We start from the raw sequence: 19,426 nt of genomic DNA, 5'->3' as shown, positions 1-19,426 counted from the left end.
ATTACGATGATCGGTACGGACCTCTACAGAGAAGCGACCTCCAAGTAAAAGATGTCTCCACTCCTCGAATGCAGTCTTGATGGCCAACAATTCCCTTTCAATTACCGCGTAATTCCTCTCGCTGGGGGACAGTTTGCGTGAAAAGTAGGCCACCGGATGTTCGATGGAAGTTCCAGGATCACATTGTAAAAGAACAGCCCCTACAGCGAAATCCGAAGCGTCCGACTCCACAATGTATGGTAATTCATCTTGAGGGTGACGCAAAATAGGGGCGGTAATGAAAGCCGTCTTCAGGGAATCGAATGCCTTAGTAGAAAGAGAATCCCACACATAAGTAACCTTGCTGCTGGTCAACCTGGTGAGTGGCGCTGAGATTTGGGAAAAGTGTGGAATAAATCGCCTATAAACATTGGCGAAACCCAAAAAGCGCTGCAGCGACTTCACGTCATTAGGCTGTTTCCAATCCTGGATCGCTTGGACCTTCTTGGGATCCATTTGTATGCCAGTATGGTTAATCACATATCCCAAGAATTCAATACTGGGTTGGTGAAAAGAACATTTTTCAGCTTTGGCAAACAATTGGTTACAAGATAAGCGACGAAGAACCTCACGTACATGTCCTACGTGTTCCTCCTCAGTACAGGAAAAGATCAGAATGTCGTCCAAATAAACCCAGACCGAAACACCTATCAGATCACAGAAAATGTTATCCATGAATCGCTGGAAAACGGCCGGGGCGTTGCACAATCCGAAGGGTGTAACCCGGTACTCATGATGCCCAAAAGGTGTTTTAAATGCCGTTTTCCATTCATCCCCGGCCTTGATTCTAACCAGATGATAGGCTCCACGTAAATCAAGCTTGGTGAAAATCCGGGCAGTGTGGAGGGTCTCCAGGATACTGCGAATCAGCGGCAATGGATATCGATCCTTAGTAGTAATTTCGTTCAATTGCCGGTAGTCAACACAAGGTCTCAAGGTTCCTTCCTTCTTCTTAACAAAAAACAAAGGGAATCCTGCGGGTGACTTTGAAGGTGCTATGTATCCCTTACTTAAGCATTCTGACAGATAGTCCTGTAATACTTGTCTCTCGTTCAGGGTCAGAGAATACAGCTTTCCGTGTGGAATCTCAAAGCCTGGCAACAATTCAATGGCACAATCAAAAGAACGATGTGGGGGTAAAGGTATGTCCCCTGGCTCAGAAAACACACATTCAAAATCGGCGTACGCTTGTGGAACATGAGAAATGGAACAAAGACCAGACCCTTTGCCAAAGGATTCCAAAGTAGTCGAAGGGATCTGAGTCTGAACTGGCAAGCCGCAATTCTGAGAGCAAAAGGCGGAGGAAAACGACAGAGCATGAGTCCTCCAATTGATGAAAGGATTGTGATGTTGAAGCCAGGGTAATCCTAAAACCACTCTGTATGTAGGTGACTTAATGAAATCCAAAGCAATATTCTCCAGGTGTTCGGCAATCCGAAGCGCAAGACCCACTGTGTGCAGATGGACAGGTCCGGAAGACAAAGGAGTCCCATCGATGACTTCCACAGGTAGTGCAGCATCTCTGGAAAGGAGTGGTATCTTGTTGATGGTAGCGAAAGCTTCATCGATGTAATTACCTGAGGCTCCACTATCCAGCAACCCGTATACTTCCAGGACCTTGTCTGGCAATAGTAGTTGAATCTTCAAGGTCAGTAAAACGGCTGGTTGCATTGGATGAAGCACAGAACATGATGAGGAAAGGACTGAAAAAGGAATGAGACCTGTTGTTGCCCTTCCACTACACAACAGGTCCTCTAGTTTTCCGCCTTCTTCTTCTGGGGGCGCAAAGGACATGTGCCCAGATAATGCCCAGAGGCCCCACAATAAAGGCACAGACGTAACGTCCTTCTTCGTCTCCTCTCCTCTTCCGACAAAGGACCTCTAATAGCCCCTAATTGCATCGGCTCTGTTCCAGAATCTGTGGAGCCCGATGATCCGGCAGGAGCACTGGTCATTCTGGTGGTAAGTCTCTCGGAACGACGTCTTTCCATTTTTGGTTCCGATAACCTCTGGTCGATCCGGAGCACCTGTTCAATAAGTCGTTGAAGGGTCTCTGGCTCAGGGATATGAAGCAACTCATCCTTATATTCTTCTCTCAGGCCTCGGCGGAACAGAGTCTTCTGTGTGATATCCGGCCATTGTGAATCAGTTGCCAATTGACGTAAACGACTGATGTATGTTATCAAATCGACGTTTCCTTGTTTCAAATCCATCAATTGATTCTGTGCAGCAGATGCCAGATTGGGCGTCTGAAACACTTCCAGGAAAGCTTTCTCAAAGGATGCAAAATCGTTCAAAATGGGACTATTGGTAGCTACCAAAGGTGTTGCCCAGGCCAGAGCATTCCCAGTTAAATTTCCCAGAATGTACCCGATTTTGGACTTGTCGTTGTTGAAATAAGTTGATCTGAAGAGAAAATGGATTTGACAGTGATACAAAATTCCGCCACTCGTCGCGGGTCACCGTCAAATTTAATTGGAGATGTATGCGCTAATGAACCTTCAGATTGCCGGGCACCCATTGCCCCCTGCATTACCATTTGGCGTAACGCTTGATTTTCCTGGTGTAGTGCTGTCATCTCGGCTCTGAGACTTTGTAACTCGGTTCGTATTGCTTGATCTTCCTCCATCTCCAAATCTGAAGGCAGGCGTCTCAATCTGTTATGGTGTTTATCACGAGAAACTCGAGTACCTGTTGGTTTGATTGTAGATCTTGATGTGGCAGCCAGACTGACAACTGTCTCCAGACGGACGTATGACTCGAGGAACCGACCCTTCCACCCCCCAAAAATGGTACTGGGTGAAAGATGGACCGACTCCCAATGTCACGGGGTGCTCTCTCCTGATTAGCGTGACGTCAGGACAGTGCAAGCACCGACAGGAGAGGCAGATGTTCAAATGTAGCAGAATGTCCGATGAGGTTGACAGCCGGAGTGGGGTATACAGCAGAGCAAATTCAGGATACAGCGGAACTGATGCTGGGAATAGTCGTAGTTCCAATGAAGACCAAGGCAACGAAGCTGAAGAGGTAGTCCTGCCAAGGAAGGCAGCCAGAGGAGATTCCAAGGGTACAGGCTGACAAGTAAGAGGGCGAGGAACAGATACAGGAAGGGAGAGACCAGGCAGGGGAATCCCAAGGCGATCCTAAGAGCAAGACCCAAGGGAGCTGAGAAAGGGAACCCCAGGGGAAGGCCACGGAATGAGCACAAGGAACTCCAAAAAGGAGGCAGCAAGGAAGAAAACCAGGACAGCAACCAGGACCCAACTAAGGAACAAGGCAAGGAGCAGGAAACAGAGCAGAACGCTCGGGGTACGAGCGAGCAACGCGATAAACAAACCGCGTTGAGACGCAACTAACTCTCGCACTCGACTCCTCTTATGGACCGTCAGTAACCGCGAGGCTTGAGGCGCAAGCCGTATCATTGCCTGGTTTCTGACGAGCCCAAAACGAGGCCTGGAACGCAAGCCGCAGCAGTAGCGAGGGCCAAGTCTACTGCGCATGCTCGGAGCCAGGAGCATGGTCGTCCGCGCATGCGCAGAGACACACCAGCACGGACCCCAGAAACTTTCCTGGCAGCAGACCCCCAGGTGCGAAAACGCGGGTAGAGCCGCCAAGAGGGAGCGGAACGGACTGGCATAGAGGATCCCGGTCTCCAGGTAAGTGGCGTGACAATCTGCTCGTAATAAGTCTCAGAACTCTGCTCTTCCAAAAGTACCAGCAATCAACTCTCCCTGCACTTCCACATCTCTCTTCCAGAATTCCAAGGTGTCTGCTCTTGAATTTGCTGAACTGGATTCTTCCTTCATTTCTGTAAAACTACACTCCAGAAATTCCCCAAAGAATAATCCTACATGCAGAAATTATGCTCTGTAGTCCCTGAACATGCCTCTTCCCGAATTTCTGGAATACTACATTTCCTGCATTCCCATAACCCTGCTCTCCCTACATTCTGAGGACTGTGCTCTGCATTCCCCGAAGTTGGCTCTTCTGGTGCTCAGAGAACTCCATATCTTCTAGTTTCTCAGAATTCTGCTACAAATTCCTAGAACCTTGCTCTTTCTTAGCTCCCAGAAGCCCACAAGCCCTTTATTCTGCACATTCCCTGATCTCGCCGCTTCCGGGATTCCCAGAATTCCGTTTTCCCACACCTATTTAGCACAGCTGAACATGCTACTGAATTTAAAGCTCCATGAGAATTGGAATATTTTGTCTTGCATGGAGAAAATGGTACCCCTTTTAGAATCAAGTTTGAAAGGACGGATTAAGGAGCCGCGTTTGTTGAGATTGCTTGACTGGTCTTTTAGGGCATAGCCTTAGGCCACACCCGAGGGTGACATACAATGTTGCCATTTCAAAGCCAATCAAGAAATCTTAAATTGGGCCTTCTATGCCCCAGACAGCTAGCGAGAGATATTGTTGCACTTGAGCCCCTTCTCCTCAGACACAGACGGCTTGACTACCGTGTTTCTCATGGATGTTGTCTGTGATGGAGGGCGTACGTTTTTGCACAGGCCTGGTGATCTGTGGCGAGGCGGGGGCGATTGGCAGGAAAGGCCACAGGCCGGGGGTGGTGGATGGAGTATGTGGGGGAGGCATACGGTGGGCAAAAAGGAGTGTTATGCAAACCCATCCACACGTACGTGGGAAAAGGTGGGATTTCTGCCCTTTGCAACACTTCCTGGTGCATGGAGTGATTATGGGAGAATGTTTTTATAAGTTGAGCCTTGGATGTACCAGTACCCCCACACCCTCAAAAACAATATTTTGCCTCTCACTGGATTCAGAGCAAGACAACGTGTTGGGTTTGCTAGGGCCTGAAGTAGAAAACGCCGTCGCCTATTTGGGACTTTCATGTACAAGGCATAAGGTTTCATCTGGATTTCGATGTTGAAGTTGGGCAATAAACACTTGTATCGAAGTAAAGCCTAATTCGTTCCAGCCGCAGGGGCACAGCATTTGTCTATTCACCATCCAACTTTGAAACAGAGTGGATGCACTGAAGCAGCTCTTGAGAGTTGCAATGCAATTTCTATTCACGCCTCTCCCTTTGATCTCTAGAAAAGCCAGCTGGGAGCCAGTATTGTACTCGGGCCCACTTTGGCACCCCCATTGTTAACCCTCTCCTCTGACGGTGCTGCATGTCGAGGCGATAGCACGCTGGGCAAACAGAGACACACTTTTATAGCCTCATTCAGTCACTGTGTACACGACCCATAAATCTTACAGGTGACCCTCATTCAGCGCTTTCCAGGAATTCATCCCAGTTATTCATACTATAGAACACACAGCATTCATGGAGGGGCCACCTGCCACACCAGCACCACGTAGGTCTGCTGTCTCATCCATCAGAGGGTCATTGGGAACTGAATACAAGATGGTGCCCACCAAGGCTATCATCACCCACTTACCATTCAGCTTCCGTCTGCAGTTCTTCTGAACAATGCACTACCTCCTCCAATGAAAAAGTGACGCAACAGGCAGCGCTATCACACTTTCCGTGTGATAAACCCTGCAGAACTCCATAGTGCCGCGTGTGCTTGCACACATCAAGGGAGCCTGGACTGGTCCTATGCAGCCAGATTTCATCTTAGGCACATCACAAGACCCCGGCCTTTCATCTCACTAAACATAGATAAGATAGCTCAGCAAGTTAACGAGAATGCTGTACAGATGAATGGATAATCTGCAAGTTCTCGGGGTTGCTCACGCACCAGATTTTCAGGCCTTGGGGCCAGGGTTCTGATTGAGATAATTATCCACTACAGTCCCTTGGTCCCAGGGTTGGCAAGCAGCCTCCCTTGGGCATTATCCATGGAAAGACAAGCCAGGTGTTCACTTGATCCCTCAAGCATTTGACATAGCATTAGTTATCCCCAACTGACATTTATCATTCAAACATATCTTCTTTCGTGCATCAATTTAAACTTGCCACACATGCCCCTAAAATGATATCTGGCATGACAGGCAACAGGTATTCTCCTGCCAGCAAATATGTCTGCCCCTTTGCGTAGGGTGCACGTCAGTCATAGTGTTTTTAACACCTGTTTGCCAAGCATAGTATTTTCAAACTGTAGCTATCATTCACCTTCCTGGGCCACAAACAATGCCTTTGGACCCACTCCTACCAGCAAGTATGTCTTCCTCCTTGCTTGGAGTTTTTGCTAGGATATAATATTGTTATCCACCAGCCATGGGTTGCCCTCTTGGGCCAAGGTATCATGGCCAGGTCTCTGCCAGTTTCTGGGATATAGCTCCCAGAATGTCCTTGAATCTCTGTAGTGGGTCTGCTGCTTCCAAGCAAACCTTAAAGTCTTGGTCTGGTCTCACCCAATATCTAGGTTATAGATCCCAGCAACCTTTTGGGTCTCTCGTGGGGTCGCTGCTTCCTAAGTACCCTCTGGTGATCTTCATGTGGTGTCTCCTAGTGTCTTTTAGTGATCTTCATGTGGTATCTCCTAGTTTCTGGGCTATAGCTCCAAGCTAGTTCTTGGGTCTCTCAAGTGGGGCCGCTGCTTCCTAAGGACCCTCTAGTGATCTTCACGTGGTGTCTCCTAGTGTCTGGGGTGTAGCTCAGAGCAAGCCCCTGGGCCTCTCAAGTGGAGCCCCTGCTTCCCAAGAACCCTCTAGTAATCTTCATGTGGTGTCTCCTTGTGCCTGAGGTATAATTCTGTGCAAGCTCTTGGGTGTCTCAAGTGGGGCCGCTGTTTCCTAGCAACACATCTTGAGACAATGGTCTGGTCCTCTTCGTCTGGTCCTCTCCAGTGTCTAGGTCTAGCTCTCAGCAAGATCTTCCTGTTGGTTTCTTGCTTTTGTCCAAGCCACATTTGTTCCTTGATGGTCCGGGTCTTCTCCAGTCATAACCAGGAGTTGGGAAAGTATATGGTCTGGATGACTTTATTTGCCCGCATTTGTCCCCTCACTGGAGTCCATATACATATTTTACTTCTCTAGCCCACCCCCTTATTTTGAACTCTGCCACCTTTGCTAACCGCCAAGGACTGAGCTCTTTTATAGCGCTCTTAATGTTATTGTTCATTAAAATGTCTTATTAGTTGTTCAACCTTTCCTGCCCTTCTCCTGCTGTGGTTGGTTATGCCCACTTCCTATAGGCCTTATCTCAGATGTTTCCTTTGATTTCATTTGAGTTCCCAATTGTGGCTGATCGTAAGCTCCCTTTTGGTAATTATTCCCTGATGCGAGCTGAGCAGTTGCAGTCCAGTGTTTAAAAACGTAGTCTGCCATTTTGAAACCAGGCAAACGGCCCGTTGCTGTGATGCGGCTCTGCAGTGCTGGCTTTTTCGGCCCCCGGTGCCTCCAGGAATATGCACAGGTGGTTGGTTATACGTGCGGCGAGGGCCTTTCAGGACTTGCTGCAACCGAGCACTTGAAAGAAATCTGTGCTCATGTGCAGTAGCTGAATGCCGCCAAGTGCCCCCCTCACAGGCTGCTGAATTTGTGGGGCGTTTCTGAACTCAATGATTCTCATTTCCTAAATCTTCAGCACGTAAATAAAATTGCAAAAGATGGCAAAAAGGCAGTACACCTGCCTTTACACTTTTATTTACGCGCAGGGGCATTTTTGTGGTTTTTAAAGGTGGGGGAGGGCTACGGAATGGGAGTTATGGTTTGCCTCCCTTTTCCCCTGCACTTTCAAAACGACTTGGTTTTACGCCAGCATGATGTATTCACAGTGGATAAAAATAATGGTTCCCTATAGAACCCACCAGCTTTCTACACCAGCAAAAAGCAGGTGGATTCATATTAATTTGTTGTAAGCGCTGCCTGCTGTTAGGGAGAATTCTCCAGAATGGCTAATTTCCCTTACCTACTGAGTCCCTCAGCAGCTTTGCTGGATTTCTCAGATTTATTTTTTTCACCTGGTAAGAGTGTGAGCCTTTTTTCCCACTCTTATATGTGTTGTGCTGTGTGTGTTCAACATTTTTGTGTTCAGGGACTGTGGAGCTTCACCTTCTGCATAGGCATCATCTTTTTAATGTGTGTTACACAGCACCTTTAGTGCAGTGACACAGGGTTGTCTTTTTCAGACTTCCCACTTTAAACTTCATTTTCTGGGACTGACTACTGTCTCCCAGACCATGTAAAGTTGCCATTGACTTTATTAGTCTTTTTAAATTCACAGACCCAGTACAAACTATCTTACATAGAGTTCTGGAAGGGGTCAATAGTTATCCCTTTTTGTCTGTTTCTCATGTAACATTATTTAGTTCCCTTTTCATTAAGATTTGACTGATGGCAGTGGTATGTACCATGTTATTCCTACCACAGTTTATTTAAATAGCCTTTGTACTGTTTTAGGCTATCTTGGTAGCCTCAAACTTAAACCCGCTGTACCACATTTACTTTAATTTGGTTCCGGGTGGGTTATTCGCCATTTCTATTAGTAAAAGTCTTTCTCGTGTTTTACTCTGCACGTCAAACCAGGTTTGGTTCCTTTGTTCACCGTCCTTTGGCGGGCTTCTGCACAGAAGCCGTCCTTAGGTGCCTGAATGTCTGAGGGGGACAGTATGTGAGGGAGGGTTTTGCGACTCCCTGAACAGCGTCTCCTTGGAGACCCATGTCGCACTCTGTATGATTGGGTTTGGTGACTGTCCCGCCGGGACAGCCACCCTGCTGTGTGATTGACACTCAGGCTGTGTGAATGGGGGAAAACTGCATAAAAAGCAGATCTCTGGGACTGAGAAGGCAGAGTCGCCACTGGATCGAGAGAACCAAAGAGAAGCTGACAGAAGAGAACCTCTACCACGACTGAACCTCCCCGTGAAGCCCTGCTGCGGGTCCGAATCTCCAAACTTCGACGACAGGGAAGATCTGAATAGAATCTTCTCCTCTTGAGCTGGTGGGACCAACCAGTATGCCAAACTGCAAGCCAGGCCTCCCTCCTCTGGTTGAATTTGCTGTGCACAGCTACAGTGAACCGGATAGCCAGAAGGACCAGACCCTGCTTGGGTTTTAAGGAGCGCACCTTTTATTTGTTGCTTTGCTCTGCTGCTGGTTTCTTCCCTGGGCAGTGTAGGACCCTCCAGTCTTCTTACTTCGTGTCAGTTCGATCGTCGCTTAAGGAACCGTGAGCCTGCAGGACCTGCCAGGAACGTCTGCCTTAGCTACAGCCTTATTCTTCATTTAAGGTACTGTTCAAATCTGGATGTTCGTTCCGTCCGACTGCGGTGAAAGTGTTTGAAATCTTTCGTCAAACTGAGGGCTTGTCCTTCTCTATTCTATAAAGTAACTTTTTGTCCGACCAACTTCGTTCTGAACTCTTGGAAAAGACTTAACCGCGAACTACTCTGAACTGTGTGATCCTCTGCAAAAACGTCCATTGACTTTGGCCTTGGCCTCTTGATTTGATTTCCTCACCGTAGTTGCCTTTTCTAGATTGCCCTGCTTACTTATTTGTTGGTGCTGCTCAACTTTTGTCTAACTTTGTTTTTCCCTCCCTTTTTAATTGCTGGAGTGCCATTTTGCTCACACTTCATTTTGAGCTTAACTTGTCCAGAATTGATTGGGTGGTGTATAGTGTATTAAGATTGTGAATTTATCTGCTGCTTGATAATAGTGAATAGTTTTATAACTGATGTGTAAATAAATGTATATTCTTTTACTCAGAAACCTTGAGTCGGTGTTTGTTTGAATCATAGTAATTGCTGTCCTTTGTGTAACTATTGATACTGCTCACTTTACTCCTGAGATAAGTCTGGCTGCTCAGCCATCACTACCACTTTAGTTTGTAGTACAGGCTTGTACCAAAGGTGAATTTGTACTGTCACTTGTAGTTTGAATTGTGTGTGGTGTTCCCAAAGGTACTGCATATGATTCTGCCTAACACCTGCCATGCGCACGTGGTAGGCAGTGTTTATTCATTTTGAGCTCCGAAGTGCAAAAGAGATGTGTTAAGGCGACTTCGCCTGCTTTATACATCTCCCTTTTGCACTTTGTAGTTCAATTTATATTTCTCATGACCATGAGCTTCAGTTTGGGTCAGGGTAGCAGAGGATCCCCAGGATAAATGGGGTGCAAGGTGCATGACTGAGGTGCACAACTCTACAGAGAGTATGTGGGTGGGTTTACTATCCTGCATTACTATGCATGTGACTGCAGGCCCTGGTACAGCCTCCATCCCTGATGACATGACTCGGGATGGCCTGGGACACTGGAAGGAAGAGGCTGAAAGGTGGGACATTCAGAGGGTAATTCATAGAATCCAGCGCACAAGTAGCGCACGCGGCTGGCGCACAGCGTGCGCCTGCGATAGTCTGCGCCAGGCACGTGCGCTAAAACTGATTTCCGCGCACAGCGTATTCATGGATTTCATGCTCCCAAACCAGCCGTGGCGCAGAGAATCGCAGCGAGCCTGCAGCAGCGCCAGTAACGCCCCCAAGAACGCCCTCGCGCAAGGAAAAGCCATCAAAATCGCCAAATCATCGCTAAGGGCTGCGCTAACCCTGGACCACTTCACTGGGCAGGCAAACAAGGAAAGCAAAGCGGGCAATCTTCAAATCAGGAGTACGCGGGAAGTTCTACACGCGACTAGGCAGGGAACGTGAATTACAGGGGTACGCGGGAATTATCACACGCGAACAGCCAGGGAACGCGTATTACAGGGGTACGCGTGAAGTAGAACACGCGATAGGCCAGGGAACGTGTATTACAGGGGTACGCGTGAAGTAGAACACGCGATAGGCCAGGGAACGTGTATTACAGGGGTACGCGGGAATTATCACACGCGAACAGCCAGGGTGCGTGTATTACAGGGGTAGCGGGAAGTTCAACACGCGATTGGCCAGGGTACGTGTATTACAGGGGTACGCGTGAAGTAGAACACGCGATAGGCCAGGGAACGTGTATTACAGGGGTACGCGGGAATTATCACACGCGAACAGCCAGGGTGCGTGTATTACAGGGGTAGCGGGAAGTTCAACACGCGATTGGCCAGGGAACGTGTATTACAGGGGTACGCGTGAAGTAGAACACGCGATAGGCCAGGGAACGTGTATCACAGGGGTACGCGGGAATTATCACACGCGAACAGCCAGGGTGCGTGTATTACAGGGGTAGCGGGAAGTTCAACACGCGATTGGCCAGGGTACGTGTATTACAGGGGTGCGTGGGAATTATCACACGCGAATAGGCTGGGTGGGCCCTCACAGGTGTACCCTGTACACCCTCCACGGCCCCTGCAGGCAGCCCACAAAACAGGGGACTACCCTGCACACCTGATCATGTCCCCCTGCACCCCCATCCACCAGGGGCACCCTCCACCAGGCCCCCACCCATGTCTCCCACCACCCCCACCCCCCAGCAGTGCAGGGGCACCTGCCAGCAGGCCCCCACCCATGTCTCCCACCACCCCCACCCCCCATCCACCAGGGGCACCCTCCACCAGGCCCCCACCCATGTCTCCCACCACCCCCACCCACCAGCACTGTGGGGCACGTGGCCAGCAGGCAGTCAGGCAGCAGCAGATGGCAGGTGGGAGCGTGCTCAGGGCTCTGGGGGACTGTAATTTGGCCTCCTGGCCAGGAGCGTGGTCTTTCGTGTTTGAACGCGTGGACAGCCTGATAGGGAGTGATTTTGCACGTGAAAACCCCACACTCAGCGAATCGCGCGAAAACCCGTCACCAGCATATGTGCGTCTATAGTTACCTGCACGTGCAGTGTCAAAGCGTGTGATTGGTGAAAATGGATCTACACGCAGGAGTGACAAAGCGTGTGATTGGTGAAAATGGATCTACACGCAGGAGTGACAAAGCGTGTGATTGGTGAAAAGTGAGCTACACGCAGGAGTGTCAAAGCGTGTGATTGGTGAAAAAGGATCCACACGCAGAAGTGACAAAGCGTGTGATTGGTGAACATGGGCCAAGCACGTACACGCCGTAAGTGACGCTGTACGTGTGGGCCTGTATATAAGGTAGTGTAGAACACCATTTCCTTGTACGTGCTTTTCGTGGAGAGCGAGTGGGTGAATTCTGTACTTCTTGTCGTTTCACACGCGATTTTACTTCACGCCGTTTCCAGTTCGTACTCCCTGTTACCTCTGACAGCTTTTTCTCTTTTTCCTCTTGTACTGGTTTACCTGGGCCTGTTCCCTCAAACAGTGTCCCCTTCTACTGTTGTCCTGTCTCCTCAGACAGCGTACACATCTTCTTTTGGCGGGGGTGTTGCCAACCAAACGCGCTCATTTTCCACGCTCTTTTACCTGGCAGACGGTGAGTCACGCACGTATCTAACTTCTGTGCTTGCCCCGTGTGTAGCCTACCCCTTCAGAGGTCATTCTAGGCTGCGTGTGACACGCATACGTTCATTGTGTTACTGGATGCCACAGCGTAGTGCAGGGTTTTCCATCAGCACACGTGGTCTAGGAGGGGTATTGTGCACGTTCCTTAACTTTTCTGGGGTGCCTGTGCGTTGCGTGACCCGTCATCTTTCCCCAGGGGTGTCATATAGCCTTGCCACTGCACTAGGGTACGAATACCATCTGGTACCCAACCCCTTTGACACCCAATTGCCCAGGACAATTGTGCACACCGACTCCCATACGCACAATAACATCAGTGCCATGGTTGGGAGGCGTGCAAGCCGTAAGGGTGGCAAAGGTGGCCGAGCCACACGTGGTGGGTGGCCGTTGGGGATCCACTAGGGGACGTGGTTGTGACTTGCAGGGTGCCCCTGTCCCCCCCAGTCTGGAGGACCAGTCAGGGACACCCATTCCCCCCCCCCCAGTTGAGGGTCATGTGGCTGATACCAACCCTGATCAGCCCTTGTCGGACCAGCCCATTGTGGCAGCAGACCTGTCCGAGGGTGATCCCATTGCTGACATCCAGGTCAGCAGGTCCACTGCACGTGCACCGGTGCACATTGGTGTCATCAGGGCACGCGCATCTATGCCAGATAGGTCATCTGCTGGCCCCCGTAGCCAGGGTGTGGCTCCATCCACCCCACCTCTCATACACCCTGCCAAGACTGTGTCGGTCCTAGTTCATGCACCTCAGATCAGGCCTGACCCCATCCCACTACCCCCAATGCCTGCACCTACTCCCATGCTGAGTGTGCAATCCCACACACCCAGTACTGAGTCCACCACGGCTCCTGCCCCTAGTGTCCACAGCGGCGTAGGACACTCTGGATCCCCACCCCCTTCCAAGCGCAAGAGGAAGAGTGCACGTCCGGCACAGGCTGATGCCCCAGGCACGGCTGCACAGTCCGGCCCATCAAGGAAGCCAAGCTTCACAGACGCCGAACTGAATGCACTTGTTCAGTATGTGTTAGATCATGATAGGGAAATGGTCATCGTTGCAGGGTCCAAGACCACACATGCCAGACGCCAGGCACACTGGCAGACCATTGCTGACAGAATAAGTGCCCTTGGAGTAGTGAGGCGCACAGCTAGTGATTGCCAGAAGCGCTGGAATGACCTTAAGCGCAGGGCAAAGGATAAGCTGGCCTCAAGTCATGCCGCAACCTTGGTGACTGGAGGTGGGTCCCCAGCACAGGAAATAGAACTCACACCACACGAGTCCGTAGCTGGATCCTACGTCACCGAGGGACAACTCCAAGGTGTGGGAGATCTCCCTGATTACGAGGCATCATCCGGTGAGTGCACATGCATGTGTGTATTATCCATGTGCATGGTGTGTGTGTGAAGCATACATGTTGGGTGCCTGTCAAGGGGGTGTGTGGCAGAGTTGATAGTGGCACCCATGTGCCTCATCCAGTATGTTCAGTGCAACACCATCTGCCCACAGCACTATCCCAACTGGCAACAGTGCACATATGGCCCTACACCATGGAAGTTGCCCTTGAATTGTCATTTTGTCACTACATTGTTGCTCATACTCCCCTGTCTATTCATCTGATGTCTTACATACCATTCCTATACTTTCCCCCAGCCAATCAAGTTTCATCTTCACATGCCTGACATGCAATGATACCACATGCTAATGCGTCCTCTGTATATAAATGCCAACCAACATGCTGTCATACTGTGGATGTTGCCTTGACATCCACCTCCTACCTGTGTGCTTTGGTACCGTCTGGTTTCGAGCCCCATTCCCTCACACTCCATGCTGCTCTTCATGGTCTATCTTCCCTGACTTCTACAGTTCAGACCATCGTGCCCTACTCACGACACCTGCTTGCTAACAGTCAAATGAGGGCACCCTGCCCTCCAATGCGACCCACCCTATTGCTGACAAGTGCATCTGAGCCTACTCAAAGCCAACTCTCACTGACATCTGCTCATACATGCCTTTGCCTGTCCCATAGACCCTTCACATGGTCCCTGTCCTCTCTCCTTGCTCCTCTTCCACCATCAATGGTGGGACCCGTTGGGGTGTACTCCTGGCCTCCTTCCAATCCTCAGAGGCCACAATTGATGTGCATGGTAATGGGAGCATCTCAGTCCAAGGCCCTTAGGCCAACCTCATTCTCCTTGAGAAATGCTACCCACATCTCATCAACTTCCTTTCCTCTCCTGCTGTCCCCCCTCCTCTCTCCTCATCAATCCTGCACTGCCTCCCTGCGCCCTCCCATGATCCTTCTCCGCCTCCCACTCCAACTCCTACACATGCTGCACCTCTGATCTCTAGCACTCCCCGTAAGTCCTCCAAGGCTGTCAACCTCCTCCACAATTACACTCCTTTCACTGCGGCTGCATCAGGCATTCCTCCGATATCTGTCACTTACATGAGGTTATGCACCTTGACATCCTTGGTCTCATGGAAACATGTCTGACGGCCAGCTCTGTCTGCATCCTTCACACACTCCTACCTGATGTTCAGGAGACCCTCTCCTTGGCCCGCCACTACTGTGCAGGGGGGGTGTGCCCTTGGCTTCCCTGAGGGTATTCCTGCCACTGTCACTCCTACTTAGACCTACTCCACTCTGGAATGGCTTGTGTGACGTCTCTCTCTACCACACCTTGACATTCACAAACTGTGCGTACTGTGTCTGGGAAAACTGGTCAAATGTACTACTTCCTTTCTGAGTGTCCTCACCTCTCCTCCTCACTCATGTCCCCAGACACAGAAATCCTCTTCCTTGGTGTTGTACGCATCCACCTGCATGCTTGTTGACCCCCCCACGTGACCTTTCTGTGACCTCAGCAACTCCCTCTCACCCTCTAGACTCCCGTCTGTCCCTACTCATTCTGCAGGGCACACTCTTGATGCTCTGATCTCATCTGACTTTCCCCTCTCCGTCCATCTCTGCACTCCTCTCTCCTGGAGTGATCACATTCTCCTCTCCTCCCAGCTCACCCTCGCCACCCCACAGGCAAAGCCACCCTCACCACTGTCACACACCTTCTTGGTATTCCAACCCATGAAGTGTGTGTCAGTCGAGGCTCATGCTGCCAAAATCTCCCCCCCATCCAGCTCCCCCTTAGGCTCACTCCCATCCTGACAGGGCCCACTCCATGCTCCACTCTATGTCAGGTACACTGGATGTCTTTGCCACGGTCATGACCACCTGTCTGAAGCCCCATGCCAATGCAGAGTCCTGGCATGACTCGGATCTTGTGAACCCAGACCACAGGTGCCGGGTGGCAGAGAGGGAATGTCCTGCATCATGCTCATCCTCTGGCAAACTGGCCTGCCACATGCTCCAAAGGCAATAGCGCCTCACCCTTTTCACCAAGATGAGATCCCCAATCCAAGGGCACATATCTGCGGCATGTGACAACTCTGCAGGACACATAGAAATCTGCAAGGACCTTGCCGAGCCAGATGCAGTGTGTACCTCCCCTGTCCCCTCCGAGCCCACAGCACTGCATGATTGTCTCTGTACCCCTATAGGCCACCCCCCCAGCACTTGTCTGCGCCTAACACCATCTGCCCTTGACGTTAAGTCCTACTTACCTTGTACAGCACTTCCAGCCGCCACTTCACCTTGCACTTCATTGTGCCACCCACCCCTGCACTTGCGTGACATGAATGACACCAGCACCAGTAGGATTGTTGACTGGCATCCCCTACTGCCCCACCACCCCTCAGTGCTCCGCTGTACCTTCATACATTTCTGGACCGGTGCTTCACGAATGCTATATGATTCCTTTACAGGTGATGGGGAGGTGGAATCTCATTGTTTACTGCATTTTGTTGATGTAGACAAGGCACTGTGCATCGTGGCCAATTTGGACTAGCAGATCCATGTACAACATGTTAACTTATTGATGTGATGATGCAATGTCAGGACCAGAGTGGTTGAAATCCAAAAAAGTTGCCCTCCTCTCCCTCTTCACTTGGTGGCTATGTCACATGCCATGTGTGTGATGGCATGTGCCTTTGACATGGCAATCACCGGCCAATGTGTGATGGCAGTGCTAGGCAGCATGGTGAGCAGGCGTTGCTCTCCAATCTGTACATTGTATGCCCTGAGCCTCCCCTACAGACCCAGTGATGGTGAATGCATAGGAGGTCTCCCAGTCATGTGGGACATGTGTCGTAGAACTACTGCCTCTGTTGTTCATCAGCCCTTGTTGCATGCCATGGTGCTAATGCCTGTTTCCATTTTTCTCTTTCATGTCTTTGCAGGGGACGAAGCACTTGTTGATGCTGGGGATGTGGTGGTTGAGCCGTCCCAGGAGGGCAACCCGGGCCGACCTTCCACAAGTGAGGGACGTGGTGTGTTTGTGGGTGAAAACCCACAAGTGCTGCAGGTCGTGCTGTCGAGGGGTGTCTCTGGGGGTTCCTCCCCCGAGCAGTATTCAGGTGTAGACTCGGAGGATGACACCTATGTGCAGTCGCAGGTGAGTGTTCTTGGGAGAGAATCTCCTCTGTCCGACCCACCTGCAGCCGGGCCATTGCCCTCAATGGGGATGTCAGTGTCGGCAGCTCAGCCTCCGGTGGTTACGGATGCAGGGCCACACCACACAATCTCTGATCCTGTTCCTGGGGCTGCAGATCAGAGAGGGAATGCAGTCCTGCAGCCTGAGGCCTTGCCGGCACAGCAAGGCGCAGTCCGCCTTGCCCCAGGCAGGTGTGGTGCCCGTCAACGTGGTGGCCGTATGCCACCTGGCAATACCGCTTGGGAGCAATCCATCTACGGTATGGCCAACCAACAGGCAGCATCATCCGAGATGATTGCACAGGCCATGGATAGGGTGGCCACTTCCATTGTCCCCCCAGAAAGGCTGATGGAGCGACTGGAGCAGGCTACAGAGTCCATCTGCCAGGCACACAGGGAGGATATGTTGGCGTCCAACAAGGACAGGCGGGCGGCACTGGCGACTCTGCGGGAATCACTTTCCATGGAGTCCCAGCGCCACAGGGAAGGCCTGAGGGAAGAATTCCATCACCTCAGGTCGACCCTGTTAGAGCTTGAGGCTTCATCCCATAGAAGGACAGAGGAGCAGCTGGAGCGTCTGACACGGACGCTCTCGGCCGAGATGCAGGCAACTCGTGCGGAGGTCAGTTCATCCCGGAAGTTACTGCATGGGGACCTCCGCATGATTATAACCCAGAACCAGAACTACCAGACCCGCCTGCTTGCAGCCATGGAGGAGCAAACTCGTGCTTTGCGTGGGCTGCCTCCCATTGTCACACCATCTTCTGAGGCAGCTCCCCCACCTCCTGAGTCAGCTGCAGGGTCTGGCCAGAGCGATAGCGACTCATCTCCCACAACAGAGTAGCCGTGTGGGCCACGAGCCTATGGGGTGTTTTAGTTTCCCATGATCCACACAGGTGGATTGTGGCGTGCATCCTGTCCTCGGACCTCATAGGTGGCTCCCCCCCCCCCGCCGGCCCTTTCATGGCCATTTTTTCTCAATTTTCTTTTTTCTTTTCCAAGAGTGTTGCCTTGTGTGGGTACCTGGGCATACACTGTATTGTGGCTGGGCACATGCAGGCTTGTCCTGAGTTTGGTTTCGATGCTTGGGTAGCAGACATCCACACCCCTCCTGCTTCCCTTTCCATGGGCTTGCAAAGGGTGTGCCCAAGTGACAGCAAATTACACGGTGACATTGGACTCCCATGAGCTGTTGGCCAGTCCATAGTCAATACTGTGTAGACATTCATAGTGTACATTGTTGTTGCACCTAACTATGCATGATGGTTTGATATGTGCCTCTACTTACATATGTTGCTCATGTTTTGCAGGTATTTCACACAGTTCTTCACACGGGCATACTCTCTGGAGTCAGACTACATGTCGGTAGATGTGCACTGACACTTTTGCGTGGCGCCATCACTGTACATCTGGACGGTGAGGACATACCAGCAGAATCAGGTAATGAGACTACCATTGATTACATGCATTGTGTCTTGTTTGGGTGGGCTTCAGGGTGGGTTGGTGTGTAATTTGATTGAAATTACTCTTACACAGGTGTGTAGTAGTGGCTCCAGCGCGGTTAGCTGTTCAAGTGCGGCTATGTTCCATTTGGGGCACTGCTATTTGTGACACCGGTGTCATGTTGTGATGGCCAGTTTGTTTGCTCTCACATACCATGACATGGTGTCCGCAGTGGCGGGACTGTGAAGGGAATGGGTGACATGGCAATGTTGTCATGTAGTGAATCGCCTGTGGCAATGCATATTTGATTGATGGAGTTGTGTCTTTTCGTTGTGATGCATTGCTGGTGTATGTGTAGGTAGGGGTGCACACATAGTGACACTTCCATGTTAACAATCTCAGGCTGATGTGTATCTGACAGTTTATTGTCAAGTAATTTTGTGACATTGTCAGGTAGTGTCATCATTGATTGTCAGATGGTATGTGCCAGAGCAGTGTGCACTAGCCAGCACTGTGATTCCTAGGTGAAGAAGTTGGCCACCAGTTGCGTACGGGCTGCCACCCCCCGTGCCCTTTCCCCTCCCATGCGCAGCGGGCGTGCATGTGGTTGTGGATGTGGGGGCACCACCATGTCCACGGGCAGGCCCCGGCGTGTTGCAACGTTGTGCAGGACACATGCTGCCACTATGATCCTGCACACTATTCGGGGAGCATATAACAGCTGCCCGCCAGAACGGTCAAGGGAGCGAAAGCGTGACTTCAGCACTCCGAATGTGCGCTCCACTATGCCCCGTGTTGCAATGTGGGCTGTGTTGTACCTTACCTCGGGTGGCGTGGTGGGGTTCCGGATTGGGGTCATCATGTGGGGGCTGATAGGGTAGGCACTGTCCCCTGCGGAGGTGGTGATGGGTATCATTAGTGGTGTTGTGTCATGACCCAGTATCTGACATGCATGCATGTGCAGTGGCATTCATGCTCACCAAGCAGCCATGTATCTCCATGCTGGCCAGCCTCTAGGTCCCGGCATAGGGTAGACATTCTGTAGATGAAGCTGTCGTGGGTGGACCCGGGATAGTTGGCATATACTGATGTGATTATTCCCTTGGCATTGCATACAACTTGCACGTTGATGGAATGCCAGTGC

The sequence above is a fragment of the Ambystoma mexicanum genome, chromosome 8, assembly GCF_040938575.1.
Source record: "Ambystoma mexicanum isolate Mex_15411 chromosome 8, UKY_AmexF1_1, whole genome shotgun sequence".
NCBI lineage: Eukaryota > Metazoa > Chordata > Amphibia > Caudata > Ambystomatidae > Ambystoma > Ambystoma mexicanum.
Note: the sequence above shows the minus strand (reverse complement) of the source record.